The following is a 21,388-nucleotide window of genomic DNA, read 5'->3' as shown; positions in this document are numbered from 1 at the left end:
CCCCACTTTAAAGGAGGAAAGTATGATAAAGTGTTTCTTTTAAATCACTGAAAACTTTCTTTTATTGGATCCTCTTCTCTGACTCTGGCATTTGCCTTGTCTTGCATGAACTATCCCACAACAAACTCATAAAATGATGACTCCAACTGCTCATAGTATCTCAAAACCTCTTCCATTATTCGAGGTGTGAAATACAATTGGAAGGCTAGCCTACCATCAACAATAAACCACAAGGCACTGAAACACTTACCGCATGACAATCCACAGCCCTCTTCTGCTCCTGTGACCTTTATAGCATTTTTCATTCTTCTCTACCCCATCCCCTGTTTGGTTCAGTTCTTTTTCAGTATTCATCTGAAAAAGATTTTCAAGGAAACTTCTGCTGCATGTAGAAGGTAAAGTGCTGACCTTGGCAAGTTTTCTTCTCTAAATATCTCTCTTTTACCCCATCCCTAGAAAGACAGAAAATAACCTTTGAATACCTTGAGTTTTTAAATAATAACAATAAAAAGTCCAAGTAAACTTGCTCTACCTATACTTATAAGCAATGAGAGATTTGTTTCTAAACAGCTCTGGGGGATTTCACCATATGACTCCTATTAATTGGAAATTGCTGAGCTAATCTCTCCATGTAACATTACAAATATTAGCTTCCCATCCAACTTTGTTTGAAATTTTTCTGTATTTCTTTTGCTGTTAGAACAAGAACTGTAAACCTGGAAAGAATTTTTAAGGTCAATCCATTTAGTCTTCTAATATTACATATGAAGGGATAGATGGCTAGAGGTAGTTACTGATTATCAAATGGCTGTATGAGTTTGGGCAATTTGATCTGCTGACTTTAAAGGCCAGCTTGGAATTGAGCAAGCTGTTTGTAGGCACCATCTACATAAAAGATAAGAAGTAAGGAAGCTTGAAGAATCATCTAGATGTTCAGTTCTGTATTGCAAGGGTTTTCTTTTATCCTACAAAGATTATTACTAATGATTGTGTCAATATTTGGAAGAAGTCCATGTAAAAGACTGTATTGGGAGAACATGGTAAGGGCCACCAGGTCAGTCAACTAAAGGGTGATTATTATGAATAGGGAATAACCTTGTGGAATGATCTTTCTAGAATATATTTTGCAATGGCTGCCTGAATTAAAAAAAAAAACTGCACATTGCAGCAACATCATAAAAGCTTAGTTTTAGGGGCACCTGTGTGGCTCAGTAGGCTAAGTGTCTGCCTTCAGCTCAGGTTATGATCTCTAGGTCCAGGCTCCCTGCCCAGTGGAGGGTCTGCTTCTCTCTCTCCCACTGCTTCCCTTCAATCTCTCTCTCTCTCTGTATCTCTCTGTCTCAAATGAATAAATTTTTTAAAAATCTTAAAAAATATTTTTAAGCTAAATTTTAATAAGCTTTGGTTGAGTGGGCTCCTACAGCATGAGTCACTTTGTAAAGCTTTCAAATGCATGATGAACCATTCACTCCATGGTGTAAGATGCTCAGTAGGTATTTTGCCTGCCAATAAATCTTAGTCACATTGCAATCCTCCTTGCAGAAATGGAAATTCTTCCACATTTATAGGTTCAGTCCTTTTATTTAGAGCAAATGAGATGCCTGTTTTTCTTTCATGATATTCTGCTTCTACGTATTTATTTATTGGTTTTTGGTATGGAAGAAATAGGTTATCTTCTGGTGACCTTTTTACAACTGAATATTTTCATACATTAGTCAGATTACACAGGGCATATGGCATACTTTACAAGCTATTGTTGCCTATTCAAATGTCTCCTCAGGTGGAGAGAAAACATTTGGCATTCATTCCTCTATGATTCATGATCTTCTGACCTTGTTTTTGTGGTGGCCATAGTGACCCAGGTGTGAAAAAAGGACAATTCAAATCTGACTCTTATGTTTGTCTCTTTAGCTTATATTCCAATGAAAAGTGAAATATTGTGAAAACCAATAATTCATGCAGTTAGTTTTTCCTCAGGGAGGGGCAAATGTCTGACTAATTAAAAGAAAGCCCATCAGTACTGGTGCTGGATGTTTAAACCTAACAATTTCTAGAAAATATATATTTCTTGTGTAGATATTTGTATCTGGAAAATTGTTCATCAAAATATTTCTTCTGAATAATGAGTGATCCCATACTTAAAGACACAAATATCACAATGTTACATGTGGACGTTTTTTAGTTTTGTGTTTTTAGAGACCTTATTTTCACTCACTGCATACAGAGCTGATGATTTTTATTTTACCATATATGGGGGTTTATCACAATGGAAACATGATTTAGTAACTGAAGCATAACTCTTCACTTATTTCTACTTTGTAGTTCCCTAGAAATGGCTCATGACATGACATCAAATGACATCAAAGCCAAATTCTGCAATTAGAAATGGGTTTGCATCAACTGGACTTTGAAAACAGAAAACAACAACAAAACCACCCCCAGACTCTTGAAATAACAAAAGAAAAAATGCAGCCAAAAAAGGGGAAAAAATTAGTCTTGGCATTTGTTCATCTCTTTTAACCCTTGTTCCTTCATCAATAAAAACACATCAGAAAAATTGTTGTGAACAAAGCGTCTTCATTGCAAACAACCCTTTAGGAATGTTTGCAAAGAAATGGCAGAGTACATTGAGCCTGGATCAAACCCGCTTGTCTTCCATGATTTAGCTTTGATAGACTTAAATTTTTATTGAGAATTGACATTATGGGACTCTTTCACATAGGCTATGTGGAGACTAGCAGTGAACATGCGACACCAACCAACCAAAGAAAGAAAAGCATATTTAGAAGCACAAGCTGTGAGGCACATCTCACACAAAGAGATTTCATCTCTAGGTATGTATGCCCTTGAAGGCAAGAATCAGCACCTGAAAGCCAGAACCCCTGTGCTGTTAGGAATGAGCCTGGCTTCTGGCAGTGCCAGAATTCTGTTTTCCCAAAGTAGTTACTTGGTGTGGAAACCTAGTTTCAAACACATCAGACATGTGGAAAATTGGGGTCTTCTCCTTCTTGAAATTCACAGGGTAAAAATCTCTGTCCTTCCACTGCATTCTGCAGGCATAGCTACAAAGCTGGTCTGAACAACTTAGAAAAGCCTTAGTTTCATCGGCACCTGTCTTAGGAAGACATGGGCATGTGACTTAGCTGGACTTATCAGGATATGAACTTGAGCACATATTACAAATGCAAATCAAGTCACCGCCTTTTTTCAGCGTAAAAGGCATGAACGTAAACTTCTAAGATGATTCCACATTAAACGACGTGGGATAACAGTAGTATGTCCTTCTATGGACCTGTTTCTCCTCCTATACAACTTAAAACTTCTTTACCTCTCTTGAGCTTGTCAGCGCAAGCCCATATGCATTTACCTGTGTATCCTAACTAGATACAATACAATATAATTTGTATATAATAATACATATAATATATAATAAATATAATCCTAATACATATAATAAATAAAATATAATCTTAATCCTTCTGCAAGTAATTATATTGCGTATTATTCAACCCTTCACAAGAAATCCCTTTAAGATCTAAGGGATGACAGCCTCATGAAGTTTTCATTGCCTACCTGGATGCATTTCCATTTTTGGAAGTATTCTCTCACTTTCTGCTTCACATACAGGAACACAAAAAGAAATTCAAAGGAAGGCACCTTGAAAGAAGAACTTCACTAAATAGTTATCAAATGAGAAAATTACATATCCAGATATCCCACACATTCTAATAAAACGAGATATACATGTGTTTGCATGTCTAGATGGGATATACAGTCTCGGCATCTAGAAATATGCATCATTTTCTCCTAGAACATCATTAGAGCCAATTACATATCTAGCCAATTAGTCTCAGAGCAATTTTCTTCATATTTTCTTTCTCATCTGCTAAAATGGCCCTACAAGCACACGGAAACCTCCATGTTCAGCAGTCTGACTCTCCCCCACTCCCCGCTGTCAGCTCTCTTCCACCATGCTTAATATTTTATGCCTTCCTTGCAGGGCCACCTTCCTCCTCCCTCTGCCATTCTGTTCATTCTCCCACCTGTCGCTCTCGCCAGCCAGAACGACCAGGAGACCTCAGTGAAGCAAGTTTTATTTCTCCGTAGCTGTTGGGATCTTCCTCTCCCCGGCCCGTGCATGTCTATATATACCAAGGTTGCACAACCAATCACTCGCAGCCACATAGATACAAAATCCTAAATTCCGCCTACTGGCTCACATCCAGCCACCATCTTAATGGCGTGTTTACTTTTGGGCACCGAAAAAGTTGTGCAGCGCCCCCCCCAGCCCCCCCTCCCCACGCAGGCCCAGCCAGAGCAGCTCCCCACCGTCGTCACCCGGCATCGGCGGCGGAGGCAAGGAGCGGGCACGGCGGGGCCCAGAAGCATCACCGCTTGCGCTACAAGCCACTCGGGCACCGACACCCACCCTCTTCTCGAGTCTCAGATACTGGGCAAGGCTCCAGCTGTTTGTAGGTGGACAAAACATAGTTTTGTTACATAGAAATTCTAATAGAAACAAAGAAGACTCCCTGTCTGATGTCATGGATGGCCCCAGACCTCTGCTGGTTCTCTCCATCTGTTTGTCCCTCAGTTACAAAGAAGAGAATATGTCATCACTCCATGCAGAATTTGGTTACCAAAGTGTTCTTCCATTCCAGCCTGCTTCTCGAATCTCTCCCTACCCCATGAGAAGGGAGGCTTGCTGGTTCTGGAGAGAGAGAGAGCATTCATGGCTAAGCTCAGCATTGCAAATTTGTTCCCAAGTACAGAGCAATATTGGGGAAACCCAGCCCTGTCTTGTAAGCCTGAACTCTAATGCGGGCCCTGGGAAATTCCCACCTTCAAGTTGAATACACATTTGTAAGCTGGCGGAGCCTGCCCCTTCCTCATCTGAGGCTCAGCCAGCTCACTCCAGAGCCTGGGAAGACCCAGGTAGCTCATATCCTGCCCTCAGCTCTCTGAACACCTACCTCAGCCTTATCAGAGCAGACGCTAAGTATCAGGACAGCTCTGCCTTGGCTCAGAGGATAGAATCAATGTGGGCTTACAGATTTCCCTGTGTCCCGCTGTCCATTTCCACAGGGGCAAGTCTGAGGCTCCTATGCTTCTATGATAGTGCTTCTCAATTTTTTTATTCATCCTTTTTCTCCTAAGGTGCTTCGTAAGACATGTTTTTTAAATTTTCCCTAATAAATTAGTAAGTTAATTAAATTTCCCTCATGATACTTTAATACCACAGATACACCATTCTGTTTATACACCGTATGTGTTTCTGTGTTTTATACATACCACAAATATGAGGCTTTTCCTTCCCAAGAACCAATCTTCACCCTTTGGATGTGATATCATCCCCAATAATTTGCACACTCTGTGGATTTGTTTCTCCAAATTACGACTGACTCTGAGTTTGACGTAAGCAAGGGTCTCTAGACTTTAGATTTTCTACTTGAGATATTCTCCTGTGTGCCTCACCCCACAGCCTCCTCAGCCATGGTGCATTTCACTTTATAACCTCTTAGCATTAGGAAGTACCAGGAATGTCCATGAGGTTTCTTGGCAGAGGTAGGACTATGGGGAAACAATGAAATGTGGACAACATTTCTCTGCAGTTAACCACTAGACTAGCCAGAAATCATGTGCTGATACCAGGCTAATTGTCTCCTGGTTCCTTATCTAAATGCCTGGGGATACAGATGTGTGGCCCAGCACATGCACTGTTTATGAAACCTTCCCATTAAAATAGAATCAATGTTGGAGGGACTTATCTGGACAGCCAGCACAGGAAAACTGGCTGGGGGGCCGTTCAGAGTGAGGAAAGAAATGTGGGGCAACATAAAGACTAAGGAGATGACAGTCCAGTCCAGTCCCCACATAGATCCTTCTGAAGATCACCTCCTCTTAACACCCACTTTGCACTTGCTGTAGACAATGTTCCTTGTGTTGAAGATACAATATGGTCAGGACTGCATTTTTAATTTAATTTAATTTTTGTTATATAATTTTTAAAATTTATTTATTTTCAGCCTAACAGTATCATTATTTTTTAAGTATTTATTTATTTATTAAATTAAATTAATTATTTATTAAAAAAACCAGTATTCATTATTTTTTCACCACACCCAGTATGCCATGCAATCTGTGCCCTCTATAATACCCACCACCTGGTACCCCAACCTCCCACCCCCCCGCCACTTCAAACCCCTCAGATTGTTTTTCAGAGTCCATAGTCTCTCATGATTCACCTGCCCTTCCAATTTACCCCAACCCCCTTCTCTCTAACTCCCCATGTCCTCCATCTTTTTCTTAATTGTTAACTTTCTTTTTTTTTCTTAGAGAGTACATTTTATTTTTTGTTTTTTCAATTTATTTATTTTCAGAAAACAGTATTCATTATTTTTTCACCACACCTAGTGCTCCATGCAATCCGTGCCCTCTATAATACCCACCACCTGGTACCCCAACCTCCCACACCCTCGCCACTTCAAACCCCTCAGTTGTTTTTCAGAGTCCATAGTCTCTCGTGATTCACCTCCCCTTCCAATTTACCCCAAATCCCTTCTCCTCTCTAACACCCCTTGTCCTCCATGCTTTTTGTTATGCTCCACAAATAAGTAAAACCATATGATAACCGACTCTCTCTGCTTGACTGATTTTACTCAGAATAATCTCTTCCAGTCCCATCTATGTTGCTACAAAAGTTGGGTATTCGTCCTTTCTGATGGAGGCATAATACTCCATAGTGTATATGGACCACATCTTCCTTATCCATTCATCCGTTGAAGGACCTCTTGGTTCTTTCCACAGTTTGGCGACCATGGCCCTTGCTGCTATAAACATTGGGGTACAGATGGCCCTTCTTTTCACGACATCTGTATCTTTGGGGTAAATACCCAGGAGTGCAATTGCAGGGTCATAGGGAAGTTCTATTTTTAATTTCTTGAGGAATCTCCACACTGTTCTCCAAAGAGGCTGCACCAACTTGCATTCCCACCAATAGTGGAAGAGGGTTCCCCTTTATCCACATCCCCTCCAACACATGTTGTTTCCTGTCTTGCTAATTTTGGCCATTCTAACTGGTGTAAGGTGATACCTCAATGTAGTTTTAATTTGAATCTCCCTGATGGCTAGTGATGATGAACATTTTTTCATGTGTCTGATAGCCATTTGTATGTCTTTATTGGAGAAGTGTCTGTTCATATCTTCTGCCCATTTTTTGATATGATTGTCTGTTTTGTGTGTGTTGAGTTTGAGGAGTTCATTATAGATCCTGGATATCAACCTTTTGTCTGTAATGTCATTTGCAAATATCTTCTCCCATTCCGTGGGTTGCCTCTTTGTTTTCTTGACTGTTTCCTTTGCTGTGCAGAAGCTTTTGATTTTGATGAAGTCCCAAAAGTTCATCTTCGCTTTTGTTTCCTTTGCCTTTGGAGACATATCTTGAAAGAAGTTGCTCTTGTTTCTTTATTGATTTTCTGCTTTGATGATCTGTCTATTTCTGAGAGAGGCGTGTTAAGATCTCCAACAATTAGTGTATTCATATCAATATGTCTCTTTATCTTGATTAACAGTTTTCTTATGTAATTGGCTGCTCCCATATTGGGGGCATAAATATTTACAATTGTTAGATCATCTTGGTGGATAGTCCCTTTAAGAATGATGTAGTGTCCTTCTGGATCTCTGACTACAGTCTTTAGTTTAAAATCTAATTTGTCTGATATGAGAATCGCTACCCCAGCCTTTTTTTTGAGGCCCATTGGCATGAAAGATGCTTCTCCATCCCTTCACTTTCAGTCTGGGTGTATCTTTATGTTCAAAATGGGTCTCTTGTAGACAACATATGGATGGGTCCTATCGTTTTATCCATTCTGCAGCCCTGTGCCGTTTTATAGGCGCATTTAGGCCATTCACATTGAGAGTGATTATTGATAGATACGTTTTTATTGACATCGTGTTACCTTTGAAGTCTTTCTTTCTGTAGATTGTGTCTATATTTCTGTTCAATGCTATTCTTGGGTTTTTTCCTCCTTTAAAGAAGTCCCCCTAATATTTCCTGCAGTATCGGCTTGGTGGTTGCATAGTCTTTTAAGCCTTGCCGGTCCTGGAAACTCTTTATCTCTTCATCCATTTTGAATGTCAATCTTGCTGGATAAAGTATTCTTGGCTGCATGTTCTTCTCATTCAGTGCCCTGAATATATATTTCCAGTCCTTTCTGGCTTGCCAGGTCTTTGTGGACAGGTCTGATGTTATTCTGATGGGCTTTCCTCTGTATGTAAGGATCTTCTTTGTCCTAGCTGCTTTCAAGAGGTTCTGCCTACTATTATAATTCTTCATTCTTACTATTAGGTGTCTCGAGGACTCTCGAGAATCTGTAATCTTGGGGGGAAACCTTTCGGCCTCTAGTACATAAACGCTGTTTCCATTCACGTGATTTGGAAAATTTTCATGAAAAACTTGTTCCACTATATCTTATAGACTTCTTTCTTTCTCCTCCCCTTCAGGGATTCCAATAATTCTGACGTTGGAATGCTTCATGGCATCATTTATCTCCTTGATTCTGTTTTCGTGGTGTCTAAGCTGTTTGTTCCAGGCTTCCTCCTGATCCTTTCTCTCTATCTGTTTTTCCTCCAGATCACTAATTCTATTTTCTGTCTCAGTTACTCTAGGGTTGAGAGAATTTAGATTAGATTGGAACTCATTGAGAGCATTGTGAAGCTCATCCCTGGTAGCTTTCAGCTCTTCCCTAATATTGAAAACATGATCTCTGGTCATTTTCAGTTCGGCACTAATCAATTCCATTTGGTCACCCATGGCTTTCTCCAACCTAGATATTGCTTGGATAATTGTTAGCCTGAATTCTCTTTCCGACATATTGTCCATGTTGATAGCCATTAGCTCTGTTGCAGAAGTTCCATCCTCTGTATTTTTCTTCTGTTGGGCTTTCCTCCTCCTAGTCATTTTGGTGAGAGATGGCTGAACGGGTGTAGCTGGGTGTATCGACTGTGGTGCAGTCAAGATGCACCCTGGAATGCTTCTGAGCAATCAGGGTTCCCCACCCAAATGAGTGGAAAAAGAAAAGGAAAAGAGAAAAAAGAGAGAGGGAGAGAGACAGGAAAGAAAGGTGAGATAAAAGAGAAGGTTTAGCTCAAATGGGGTAAATAAGGTAAGATTTATGAAGTATACAAACAGACACAAACAAAAAGACTGATAAAAGTATATGACAAGCAAAAAAATATATGTATATATATTTGCATATATATATGTAAATAAAGGAAGAACCTCATCAAAAAGAACCCTGAGTGTAAGATTTTAGATACTAGCAGGACAAACACAAAAACACAGAAATACTGGTGGAAGAAAAAGATGGGAGAGTGGTTGTAAATTCTCAGTGTGGGTGAGGAAGGTTGTTGTGATTCTTTCTGGATGTATCTTGATATCTTTGTTAAAGGACTCAACTTTCCTAAGATAAGGGGGGATTAGGAATTGGTTTACCTATAGGGGTGGCATTGATTGGGGAAAGGGGATTACCTTGAAGTTTAACTCTATATGAATATTAGAAAATAAAAATTAAAAAAAGTAATAAACTAAACTAAACTAAAATTTTAAAAAAAGAAATGCAAAAGGAAAACACAGGTGTATGTATCAAAAAGTTCAGGTTAGAAGGTTATTATGGAATTTGATGTACTGGACATCTCACTGTGACGGTAAATAGGTTAAAAATTATCTATATAATAATAAAAAATTAACTATATTAAAAAAATGAGCCAGAATAGCGGGAACAAATTAATAATAAAAATTGTCCTATGAAGCAGTGGTGGTTGTTCTCTTGTCGTCTTTTTTTGTTGTTTTTTCCTTTCCCCGTTGGTGTTCTGGGGGAGGGGCCTGCCACGTGGGTTTTCAGTCCCTGAAGTTCTCTCAGCTAAATCCTCCCGCCCCCCTCAAGGGGGTGAGCTCTGAGGAAACTGTTTTTTTCAGGCTTTTGTTCTCTGGAGGTTTTTATATTTGTTCACTTTTGTTTTTTCTCTCTCGCCTTGACTGCTTTTTTTTTTCTTATTTTTTTCCAATTTATTTATTTTCAGAAAAACAGTATTCATTATTTTTTCACCACACCCAGTGCTCCATGCAATCTGTGCCCTCTATAATACCCACCACCTGGTACCCCAACCTCCCACCCCCCCACCACTTCAAACCCCTCAGATTGTTTTTCAGAGTCCATAGTCTCTCATGATTCACCTCCCCTTCCAATTTACCCCAACTCCCTTCTCTAACACCCCTTGTCCTCCATGATATTTGTTATGCTCCACAAATAAGTGAAACCATATGAAAATTGACTCTCTCTGCTTGACTTATTTCACTCAGCATAATCTCTTCCAGTCCCGTCCACGTTGCTACAAAAGTTGGGTATTCATCCTTTCTGATGGAGGCATAATACTCTATAGTGTATATGGACCACATCTTCCTTATCCATTCATCCATTGAAGGGCATCTTGGTTCTTTCAATAGTTTGTCGACCATGGCCATTGCTGCTATAAACATTGTGGTACAGATGGCCATTCTTTTCACAACATCTGTATCTTTGGGGTAAATACCCAGGAGTGCAATGGCAGGGTCATAGGGTCATAGGGAAGTTCGCCTTGACCGCTTTTGATGGTTTTTGTAGGTTTAGAGGAAAGCAAACTGCACCCTGACCTTCCTCTCAGAGAGAAGCCTCAGTCTGGCTGCAGAGCCCATATAAATACCCCCTTGGCTGCTGGCAGAGCAAGTTCCCAGTCGCGGTCCCTGGGGACTCAGGATTTTTTGCTTGTACCCCAAACCAGGGCAGCGGCGGATGTCTGGGCAGCTCCAGACTGCCAGAGAAGTGCCAAGCAGTGATCACACACTGAGATTTTCCTGCTGGCCAGGGCTGGGAGTGCCTGGTCTTTCTGGTCGGAGAGCACCCGGCTGGCGTTTGTGCACCTCTCTCAGGGGAGGGCGCAGGGCATGACTTGGACTCTGATGGCACAGCAGGGCACTTGCGTGGTGGTGAGGCTCCCAGCCCCTCACAGGAGCCATGTGCCACGACTCTCAGGCACGCTGGTGGTGCAGGACCGAGACCTGCTTTCTCTGCTGCACTCTCTCTGCTTCTGCACCAGGGGTGGCTGTCCTGGGTCTGGGGACTTAAGCCCCGACCCTAGCACCCCGATTCCCACAATCCCCCCCCCCCCCCGGTGATCCTTTGCTCTTTTTGACTGCTTTCTACCAGACTCCGGGGTTAATGCTGGTCCCCAGGCGCAGGGCACTCTCGTATTGGGAATTACTTTCCAACAGGTCGCCTCTGGTGGCTCCCTCCCCCTTTTGTTTATCTTCCGATATCAGTCCGACTTTCCCACTCCACTTTACCTGCCCACTGGCGTCTTCTGCTCCAGTAGAGATCCAGACGTGTATAATTCTAATCTCAGGCTGATTTCGTGGGTGATTGGAGATCTTTTGAAGGTTAACAGCTCACTTTAGGGTGCAGGTTGAACGAGCGCCTCCTCCTACTTCCCCGTCATCTTGTCTCCACTTGAAATGCATTCTTACTGAAGCAGCATTTTAGACTATCCATAGAATGACTCTAATTATTTTTCGGCTACTTTTCTCAGACCTGTGATCTACCCCTTCTAGAACACTAACTCCAAACTCATTAGGACCACTACCAGCTCCCACACCTTTGCTGGTGTTATGTCCTCTGCTTGTAATAAGCTGCCCTTCTGCTGCCACCTATGCAAATCCTGCCCTTTCTACTTTTTCAAGGTAAGTCTCCAAAAAACTAATTTCTGAATTTTCCAAATAGATATGAATTCTTTGTCCTTCATACTCTCACTCCATCCCTTGTGCAAGCACCAAAAACGAAATCCAATTACAACAAAAGGTAGAAGAGCTAAACAGAGACAAGGCGTATATTTTATTGTCGTTCTCAGTCTTTTTGTTTTGATTTGCCTCACTTTCTTATGTTTTCTTTGAAGAAAAAAGAATTGGTAGGACCAATGGCCTGTATAACCTAGGTGTTTTTTTCCTCTTTGGTCTTAATATTTCCTGTTTACTAGTAATATTCCCTTTCCCATGCCTTATTAGTCTCAGCAACCCAGTTCAAGGAATAATTCATTGCATTTCCTCATCTTGTTATTTCAAAAATCTTCTTAAATCACTTGTGTTTTTCCTAGGAGAGCTTCCTGCTGCACAATTCCCTCAAATTATTTAAAATTAAACAATATAGCTAGATGCAAAAATCTAACTTTTATTATTCTACATGCAGAAGATATGTATTTTGTTATTTCTTTGCAGTATTTTGTTCATTGTTTTAAAAAAATAAGTCATATCCAGAATCAAATGAGAAATATTGAAGCCATCCAGAAGACACTGTTCTGGTGAGGGTCACTCAGTGCTTGGGACTCAACAGAATAACGGTTGGCATTTAAAGTATGTCCCTCCCCCCTTTGGTTACCATGGGAATAGCAGAGTATCTTAAATATAAAGCTTATGGGAAGGAACAATGTTGGAAATTCTTCTACTGAAGAATGATTTAAGGCCTTCTCTGACACATGAATCATGGTGGGACTTTCTGTCAACATTGTTTGCTCTTCAAAACCAGAAAAGCCAATATACATGTCCCAAACTTTGTGGTACTGTTTTTATTCACTCCAACTTCCCACCCCACAGTGAATTTTTGCTGGTCTACCCCATCACTTCAAACTCTTTGGAGGAATGGGCAATAAGAAAAACTAAAAGACGAGGCTGGTTTTAATGAGAATAATGCCATCTCTGAATAAGCTAATATCCACTCAGATTTGAATGACTAATAGCATTTTCAATTCTTCTGCTATTTGCATTTTGATGACTTGTCCCATAGCAAAGTATATCAGTTCCTGCTTTTTCATAGATTCCTTCCTCCACATTTATACTACACAACTCTCTCCAAGTTCTGCCTGTTTGTTTATTGCTGTGAGATGTGTGCATGTGTGGGGGGAATTGTCTGTGTCTTTGTCTTGGTAGAATCACCAGGTTCTTTAGCATAAGAGAAAAGATAAAATGGAAGAAGAAAGATTATAATAGTTTTAAGTATGGGCCATTAGGATATCAGGTGTTTAACACCAAAAAATGGCTTACACATTTAACTATCCTTCACAATGTCTACATTATGAATCAACAAATACAATTTTTGTAAAGCTGAATGTGGGTTTTGTGGAGACTGTAAGCTTAGAATTCCATGAGCCTGAAACTCTTATCTATGACTTTGTGTTTAGAAGTCAGGAATGTGTAGTACTTGGGAAAGCATAATTGGAGCTCAGATCCCATTTTGATTTCCACTTCATAGTCTTTGCAGCTTAAAAAAATAATCCACTGAAAATCTTTGGTATGGAATGTAGCCTTCAAACAAGTTTTCTTTATTCTTCTGTGATTCTAGAAATTTGATTCTATCAATTAGGGAGAGTTCACATTTCCTAAATGTCCCTAGGGAGTTTCATGTTATATTCTTTAGGAATTTACATACATTTTAGGTACAAGTAAACCTCAGACATCAGAGAACATCACCGGCTTCCTTGAAGAGTCTATAAGAAAAGAATGTTCTGGGCACCTGAGTGGCTCAGTGGGTTAAAGCCTCTGCCTTTGGCTCAGGTTATGATCCCAGGGTCTTGAGATCGAGTCCTGCATCGGGCTCTCTGCTCAGCAGGGAGCCTGCTTCTTCCTCTCTCTCTGCCTCTCTGCCTACTTGTGATCTCTGTCTGTCAACTAAATAAATAAAATCTTAAAAAAAAAGAATGTTCTTTGGGTCAATAATATATGATAGAAAAGGACTTTGTGAACTGCAATGATATTGGTCTCCTTTATAAATATTGTAAATCTCTCTATATAGAGCAATTTATATAACATCACAAATCTAATTTGTTATATATACACAAATTTATACACAGAATGTAAAAATATATAGCTGAACAAACATACATGAACAAATATGTATTTGTCACATTAAAGTTATATAATATATATATATATATATTATAGTTCTTTGTAGACAAACAGAAATCTATTTACCTCTGAAGCACACCAATTATGTTAACACTAGATATTTGAATATAAATTAACTTATAGGCTTGGAACCAAGTCCAGCCCAGCTCCTCTTCACAAAAAGGAAGGTGCTGGGAAGGACACAGGCTGAATAGCTGCGTGATTGAACACATTATCAGCTCCTTCTTGCCCTCCACCATGCACTTTTAATCCATTCTGCAGATGGATTAAAGTAGGGCTTGGTGTTATTATTGTATCCTGTTGACATAGTCCTACTTGCTCAGCTGCCATCCTTCTGCAGTCTAAAACCAGACTCTGCTGTGACTACGTTTCTTCCTGTTATTTTTAATCATGTTTTCTTTGTTCACCAAATATTTTACAAGGCCTACTATGCATAGATATTATAATGAGGAAGACATTCTTCATGCCTTTAGGGAGCTCATTATCTGAAAAGAGCTACTTCCTTTATTGCATTATGTATTTATAACTTTGAAATACAAACTGTGTGCTCAGGTTTACAGAATTAGGGGTTTTCTGTAAAGGTCTTTATGGGCATATGTACTCAAATATAAGATAGTTACATTACATACTTGTTTTCAATGGATTCTAACTATAGAGCTAGAAGCCAATTTCTTTTGAAAATCACTGTAATGAGAAGATAAAGTGAATCTTATAAACAAAAAACTGAGCTTTTAGCCTGTGAAGAGAAAAAAAAATAGTGTGCATTTTTCTGACAGTAACTGGTGAGTTTCCCAAAAATCTCTAGCCTAACTTATTAAAGATAAATAGTAAAACAATGTATCTTCAGAAGTCCTTATGCAACTTTGACTCTATAACTAACTGTTATTGATCAAATGTGGTTTCCTTTTACTATGAAAGAAAGGCTTTTTAAAAATCTCATATAACTTATTGGTGATCAAGTACTTTGAAGAGAATAACAATTTGATTTTTAAAAAAAGCTAGAGTAACTTGGGAACATATGGATTACATTTATCTCCAAATGCATAAACTTTTAAAGAAGTTATAAGGGAAATTTCTGGCAAAAATGTCCCTCGATTTGAAGCATGAAATGTATCAAAAAAGATAAAAAGGTGGGTAGCAGGATAATTTAATATACAGAATCTACAAGAGGTTGAATTGTTTCTTATTCAAAAATATCTAGGACTAAAGATACACAGCCAACTCCTGGACTGACTGCCCTGTGCTAAAAACTTAATTGTGAGTGAAATTTGTGGAGTGGCCCAAGGGGCAGCCAGTTGCACAATTGTACAAATATCACCCTGAATAATACAGGATTTATGACATGTAACTTGGAAAAGCTTCTTCTAGTGGCTAGGGGAGTGTACACGGTGCTTGTGTGTATGCATGCACATAAAACACCTTCTAGCAACACGCTTTGGGAAATGGAGCAACTCTATGCCAATGATGCATTCTCTAATCACTTTCTATGATACAGCTGCATGAATTTCACTTACATCTGCAAGGTTAGTCACTTTTTTCCCCCCTTACCCAGTTAGCATGTCTAATAACCTTCCTGAGTGGTGGGGGCACACACCTGTGCAATTGGAAGAGGAGGAGGGTGAAATTAAAACACTCTCATCCTCCCAAGTAGCGACGGTGGCATCGTCTGTGGGCTTCCTCTCCTCTCTGCTCTACTCTCAGTCACCAGACACCAGGGACAAGTGATTTCAGGGTTTCTGAAGCAATACCCAGACTTCTGGAAACGTACTCACAGCAGGATGATTACAGGTGTTCTGTGACTCTTCATGCAACCAGTGTGTCCCCCCTTCTCTCTTCTGTTTCCTCCTAAGCCAGAGGAGAGAAGGGAGGAAAGAAGTATTCAGAAAACAAAGCAGAAGTAAGGCAGTAAGATGGCGGCACAGTGGTGGGGGCTCCTCAAGCCTGACGGGTCTGTGATTACAGTCTGGAGAACCGAGGAGATGGGGCTGGCTCCACACATGGGGCCTCCTAGCTTTGCTTCCCCATAATTTCCAAAGCACTGTACCCAGGGCAGACTCTAAACTTCAAGGAATTGCTCTTGTGGACTTAAAAACTGAAGCTGAGGCTAAAGCTGAGTGGTGCTCAGAATGTCCCAGGGCATCATCCCTTGACAATGAGGTGAGCCAGCTGCCTCCCCTCTGTGCTGGTTCCTCTGAGAGCCTCAGCTTCCTGAGGGCCCAAGATGTGAAAAGAGCTGGCTTTTCCTGTTTTGTTAATTTTGGCCATTCTAACTGGTTTAAGGTGATATCTCAATGTGGTTTTAATTTGAATCTCCCTGAGGGCTACTGATGATGAACATTTTTTCATGTGTCTGATAGACATTTGTATGTCTTGATTGGAGAAGTGTCTGTTCATATCTTCTTCCCATTTTTTGATATGGGTGGGTGGGAGGTTGGGGTACCAGGTGGTGGGTATTATAGAGGGCACGGATTGCATGGAGCACTGGGTGTGGTGAAAAAATAATGAATACTGTTTTTCTGAAAATAAATTAAAAAAAAAAAAGAGCTGGCTTACTGACCACGAGGAGTACACTGAGCTTTGCCCACACTCCCACAGAAACTTCTCACATGCAAGTTCTTCATTTGGGTGAGTGTTTCTTTTGTTAGTAAGGACAATTCAACCTTCTTGGATGGTAACAATACTATTACATTTTCTGACAATGCCAGACATTCATCACTTTCTGTTGCTTGTGTCCTGATTAAACATTCTTTCCCTAGAATGCTGTAGGGTTTTAGATCTCACCCCTGTTTTGGAATTTACAAAACATCTGTCTCCTTCTATTCTCAGCCAGAAAATACAGAGAGGCTGATTTTTGCTTTGGCCCCATGAAAGAACTAACACTACAGCCTTTGATGCACAGGCCAGAGGAACACATAATTTGATGCCTCCACCCACAGATCTAGATCTCTCTTCCTCCCAGCTTCTCCTCCAGTGTCACTGACAGTGTATGCAAATACTGGCTCAGGAACCTCATAGGCAAATCCTAGAGCTTCCTGGCAACTGTATCAGCCACAGGATCACCAAGAGCACCTGGCAGTTGGCCCACCCATCCCAAACACTCTAGGGCCTGTGGACATGTGTATGGCCACTTTATTGGTTGGCCCTGAGCTTGGGCACCACCTAGACCACTGTATCCAAGGCTATTTTCCCTGGTGTTCAGCCACAGGAACACCTGCAGAGAATAGGCTTTTGGCCTCGGAAAGCCCTGTCTTCCAGTTTCCTACAAAGGGCAAAGCTGGAAGGACCACACGATTCCTTGCTATGAGACTCTAGACACATCTGCCAGCCTGATACTACTCCACCCTATTCTCTCTCAATGGGTCTCAAAGATTTTTGACCATGGCCCACAGAAAAGTATGCTTAGCATGAATCTGCATGTGTAATGATAAACACACTTGGTATAACAGAAGTGGTAATTTCACAAAACATCACTTAGCTAGGAGGTGCTCTATATGATGGGGCTTACTTGCACACTGGAAAACATTTTAATAATATAACAATGACACTTGTGATTTACATAGCATCTACCAGCAGTGAGGAAATGACCTAAGTGCTTTACATATATTACTCAAATCTGTACAATAATTTTGTAAATTAGATGCTATGCTTATTTTGTAAAAGAGATATGCAGCTTTAAATAACTTCAAGTATTTTGCTTTAAAATGTTGGGACTTTGTAGCGTAGTTCAGCTTTATGAAAAATTTCTCTTCACAATGACTGAGTGAGGGCTATATTTGTGTGTGTGCGTATATGTATACAGGTGTACATAATATACATATCTTATCAGACAGAGGGAATCAGGAGATAGATTGCATTGGTCAGAGAGGGTCTTTGGAGAAAAATGATCCAGTGAACTTTGTACAGTAATTCCTGAAACAATTTTAAGGCCTGAGGTAGTGCAGCTATAAAAGGGAAGCCTGTTATGTATCAACCAGGACAATTTTTGTAGGCTAAAATTTTTCTCTTCCTAAAGACAAAATTTAACATATTTGACTTTGTCTTTCTTTTGCAATTTGATAAACTATTTTTTGGACGTTATGTATAGAAGTGAGTGTGCTACCTAAACTTATTTCAATGTGTCGCCAAAAGACTAATTAAAAGTAGAAATATGCACCAGAGTGCTGACATTGTTGGAGCAGCTGGTCTCTCTACACACATGGTCAGGCCAACCCTCTTTAACGGAAATGATTCAAAAGCAGCAATAGTTACAGCTTTTGCTTTTGTCCTGTTTTGTTTCTAATCTCCTCAATACCATGGATACTGTAGAGTGAACTGAAGTGAGGTTTACAAATATTACATCTCTCTGGCCAACTTGTGGGATCACAGAGGAAAGCTGCCCCTTACATGAATGTCCCTGGCAGTGTTGCTGGCTCCTGGAATTCGTATTCTGTGTTGGGGTAGATGTCAACAAATGCATACCTTTTTCCCAGCCTTGATGCTTACATCTACCTATATTGCATCCCAGCCTACATCTACCTATACTTGGGATTATTATACTTTGTAGGTGACATAAAAGAGCAAGCAATGTGTCTGGATTGTTCTTTATGCCCTGGAATGAGCTTTTGTGGTCAACAGCCAGTCAAACACAACCCTCTGTGGGTCTCCAGCCAAATGCTAACTTCCTTATCCACCTCCTCCTGATTCATGACACTACCCTCCCTCCTACTTAGAACTTCTCAATGACACCTGAACTCTGTATGGCCAATGGCAATCACAAGACACTAAATAAATCAGAAGCTGTCCAACCTTAATATAATCTGTAGACCTAAAACCACAGTATGGAAGTCAGCAGGAATCTTTTGATCATTCTTCTTCTAACCCCCAACCTTTTTTGTGGGGGAGGGAGTAAAGTAGGAAACCAGTCATGATTAAATTGGAAAGAAGTGACACATATAGGCTTTTAAGGCACTTTCAGGCCTTCATGTGACTTTTCAGGAAGAGCCAACCAGGAAGGCCAATTGAGACCTAAACATCTGTGGGATAGGATCTGTATGGGCCAAGGGATTCAATGTGATGGAAAAGGAACAGGAAAGAAGTAAGCCCTGCCATACTGAAATAAGACACTCCCCAGAAGAGAGCAGAACGTGCTACCTTAGAATAATGAGACAAGCATGGATGCAAGTATAGTCTTGGATATGGTGATCTTAATGAAAACATCTACCCACACAAGAATACACAAGGAGTTCACTCTAGAACAGTTATAAGGAGTAAATAGACTTCCAGCACATCATCAGTAATATCTTTCTAAAAGTCTAATTGTTATTTATCCTGAATTCCTGCCACAGTGCTAGAGTAGAGACAGGTAGGAGCATGCATGTGCTTATTTATCTCTTGAATGACAGTCAAAGTTAAAGGATCCGGGAAGTATCTTTAATTTTACCTTCTTGGAGGTTCCCTTGTACTATTTTTCATAGAAGAGTGAACCCTAAGATATTTTTTCCTTTGTTTATCACACAAGCTTCCTTGGATTACAAAAGAACTATTTTTCATCTTCTTGCCCCCTAAATCATAATCCACTGATGGGTTACTCAGGTCAACCCCCTTGTCCTCTCTTCTTCTGCCAATGGGACTCTCCTTTATCAGGGCCTTAGAAGGACAAACCTTCTCTCCCTTATTCAGTGATAATCACAAAACACCAAGAAAATCACAAGTCGTCAAGTACATAAATTGTTGAAAGGGAGCCTGACAAAATGTTAAGAAGAAATTAAGCCTCCACAAGACCAGCTGCAGTTGGCAATTTAGGACGACACATGGTGAACAGTAGCCGTTACTTCCCTGGAGCAGGAGCTATTGAGAATATCCCAGAAATGCTACCAAAAGCCTGGAGACAATGACTGCTAAGGCTTATTACTTCATACAGGATGTACTCCAGGTTTGATCATCAAATCTTACCTACATTTATTCACTCAAAAGGCCATTCACTGAAAGTACAATTTGGATCTTTTCTTGCCGGTGATGCCAGCATGGTCAGACCCCACTGAAAAATCAGAGAACAGAGTAATTATCATCAAAGCTGGCCAAGGCTGTACATGCCTCAGGGTTATTTTTTAACTTAATGGAAAAGTTTTGTTTTAATTAAAAAAAAAAAAAAAACATTTAAGCCTCAACAGTTAACTCAAGTCATGTGTACATTTTGTAACTTCTCTCAGGAAATTTCTCATAATAGCTATATTTTAAGACTGTTTCATGTAATATGACATCATGGAAAATAAACCAAAACAGATTTTCTGAACATCCTACACATGACAACAAACACCAAGATAAGGCTTGTGTCCAACATGGGCTCTGTTTCAAACATCTGGCTGGAGGAGCAAAGAAATTATAATGGAAGAAAAAAAAAAGCTAGAATTATTTTTACATAAAACAGAGAACAGTTACTGAAGTCCCAATTTTTTTTTTGTTTTGCCTTTAGCAGGGCTGGGTTTTCAGAATTTTTTTTTTTTTTTTGTCACATTTGCTGTATTTTAGATACAGGATGTAAGACAGCCAAAAGCTACATTCCTTATTCACATGAGATCTATGATGACCAATAAGAGAAGTCATGGTAAGAAGAAAACAAGCCCTTTCTCACATTGAGGTCCTTCATTCATTTTGAGTCTATCTTCATGTATGGTATAATGAAATGGTCCAATTTCATTTTTCTGCATGTGGCTGTTCAGTTCTCCCAACACCATTTGTTGAAGAGACTGTCTTTTTTTCCATTGGACATTCCTTCCTGCTTTGTCAAAGATTAGTTGACCATAGAGTTGAGGGTCTATTTCTGGGCTCTCTATTCTGTTCCATTGATCTATGTGTCTGTTTTTGTGCCAGTACCATACTGTCTTGTTGATGACAGCTTTGTAATACAGCTTGAAGTCTGGAATTGTGATGCCACCAAATTTGGCTTTCTTTTTCAATATTCCTTTGACTATTCAAGGTCTTTTCGGGTTGCATATAAATTTTAAGATTATTTGTTCCATTTCTTTGAAAAAATGGATGGGATTTTGACAGGGATTGCATTAAATGTGTAGATTGCTTTAGGTAGCATAGACATTGTCACAATATTTGTTCTTCCAATTCAGGAGCATGGAATATTTTTCCATTTCTTTGTGTCTTCCTCAATTTCTTTCATGAGTACTTTATAGTTTCTGAGTATAGATTCTTTGTCTCTTTGGTTAGGTTTATTCCTAGGTATCTTATGGTTTTGGAAAGGAATCCATCAAAATCCTTGAGGAGAACACAGGCAGCAACTTCCTTGACCTCAGCTGCAGCAACTTCTTAGGAACATTGCCAAAGGCAAGGGAAGCAAAAATGAACTATTGGGATTTCATCAAGATCAAAAGCTTTTGCACAGCAAAGGAAACAGTTAACAAAACCAAAAGA

This window comes from Mustela lutreola, chromosome 9, assembly GCF_030435805.1.
Source record: "Mustela lutreola isolate mMusLut2 chromosome 9, mMusLut2.pri, whole genome shotgun sequence".
Lineage (NCBI taxonomy): Eukaryota > Metazoa > Chordata > Mammalia > Carnivora > Mustelidae > Mustela > Mustela lutreola.
The sequence above is the reverse complement of the archived record's forward strand: the minus strand, read 5'-3'. Positions refer to the sequence as shown.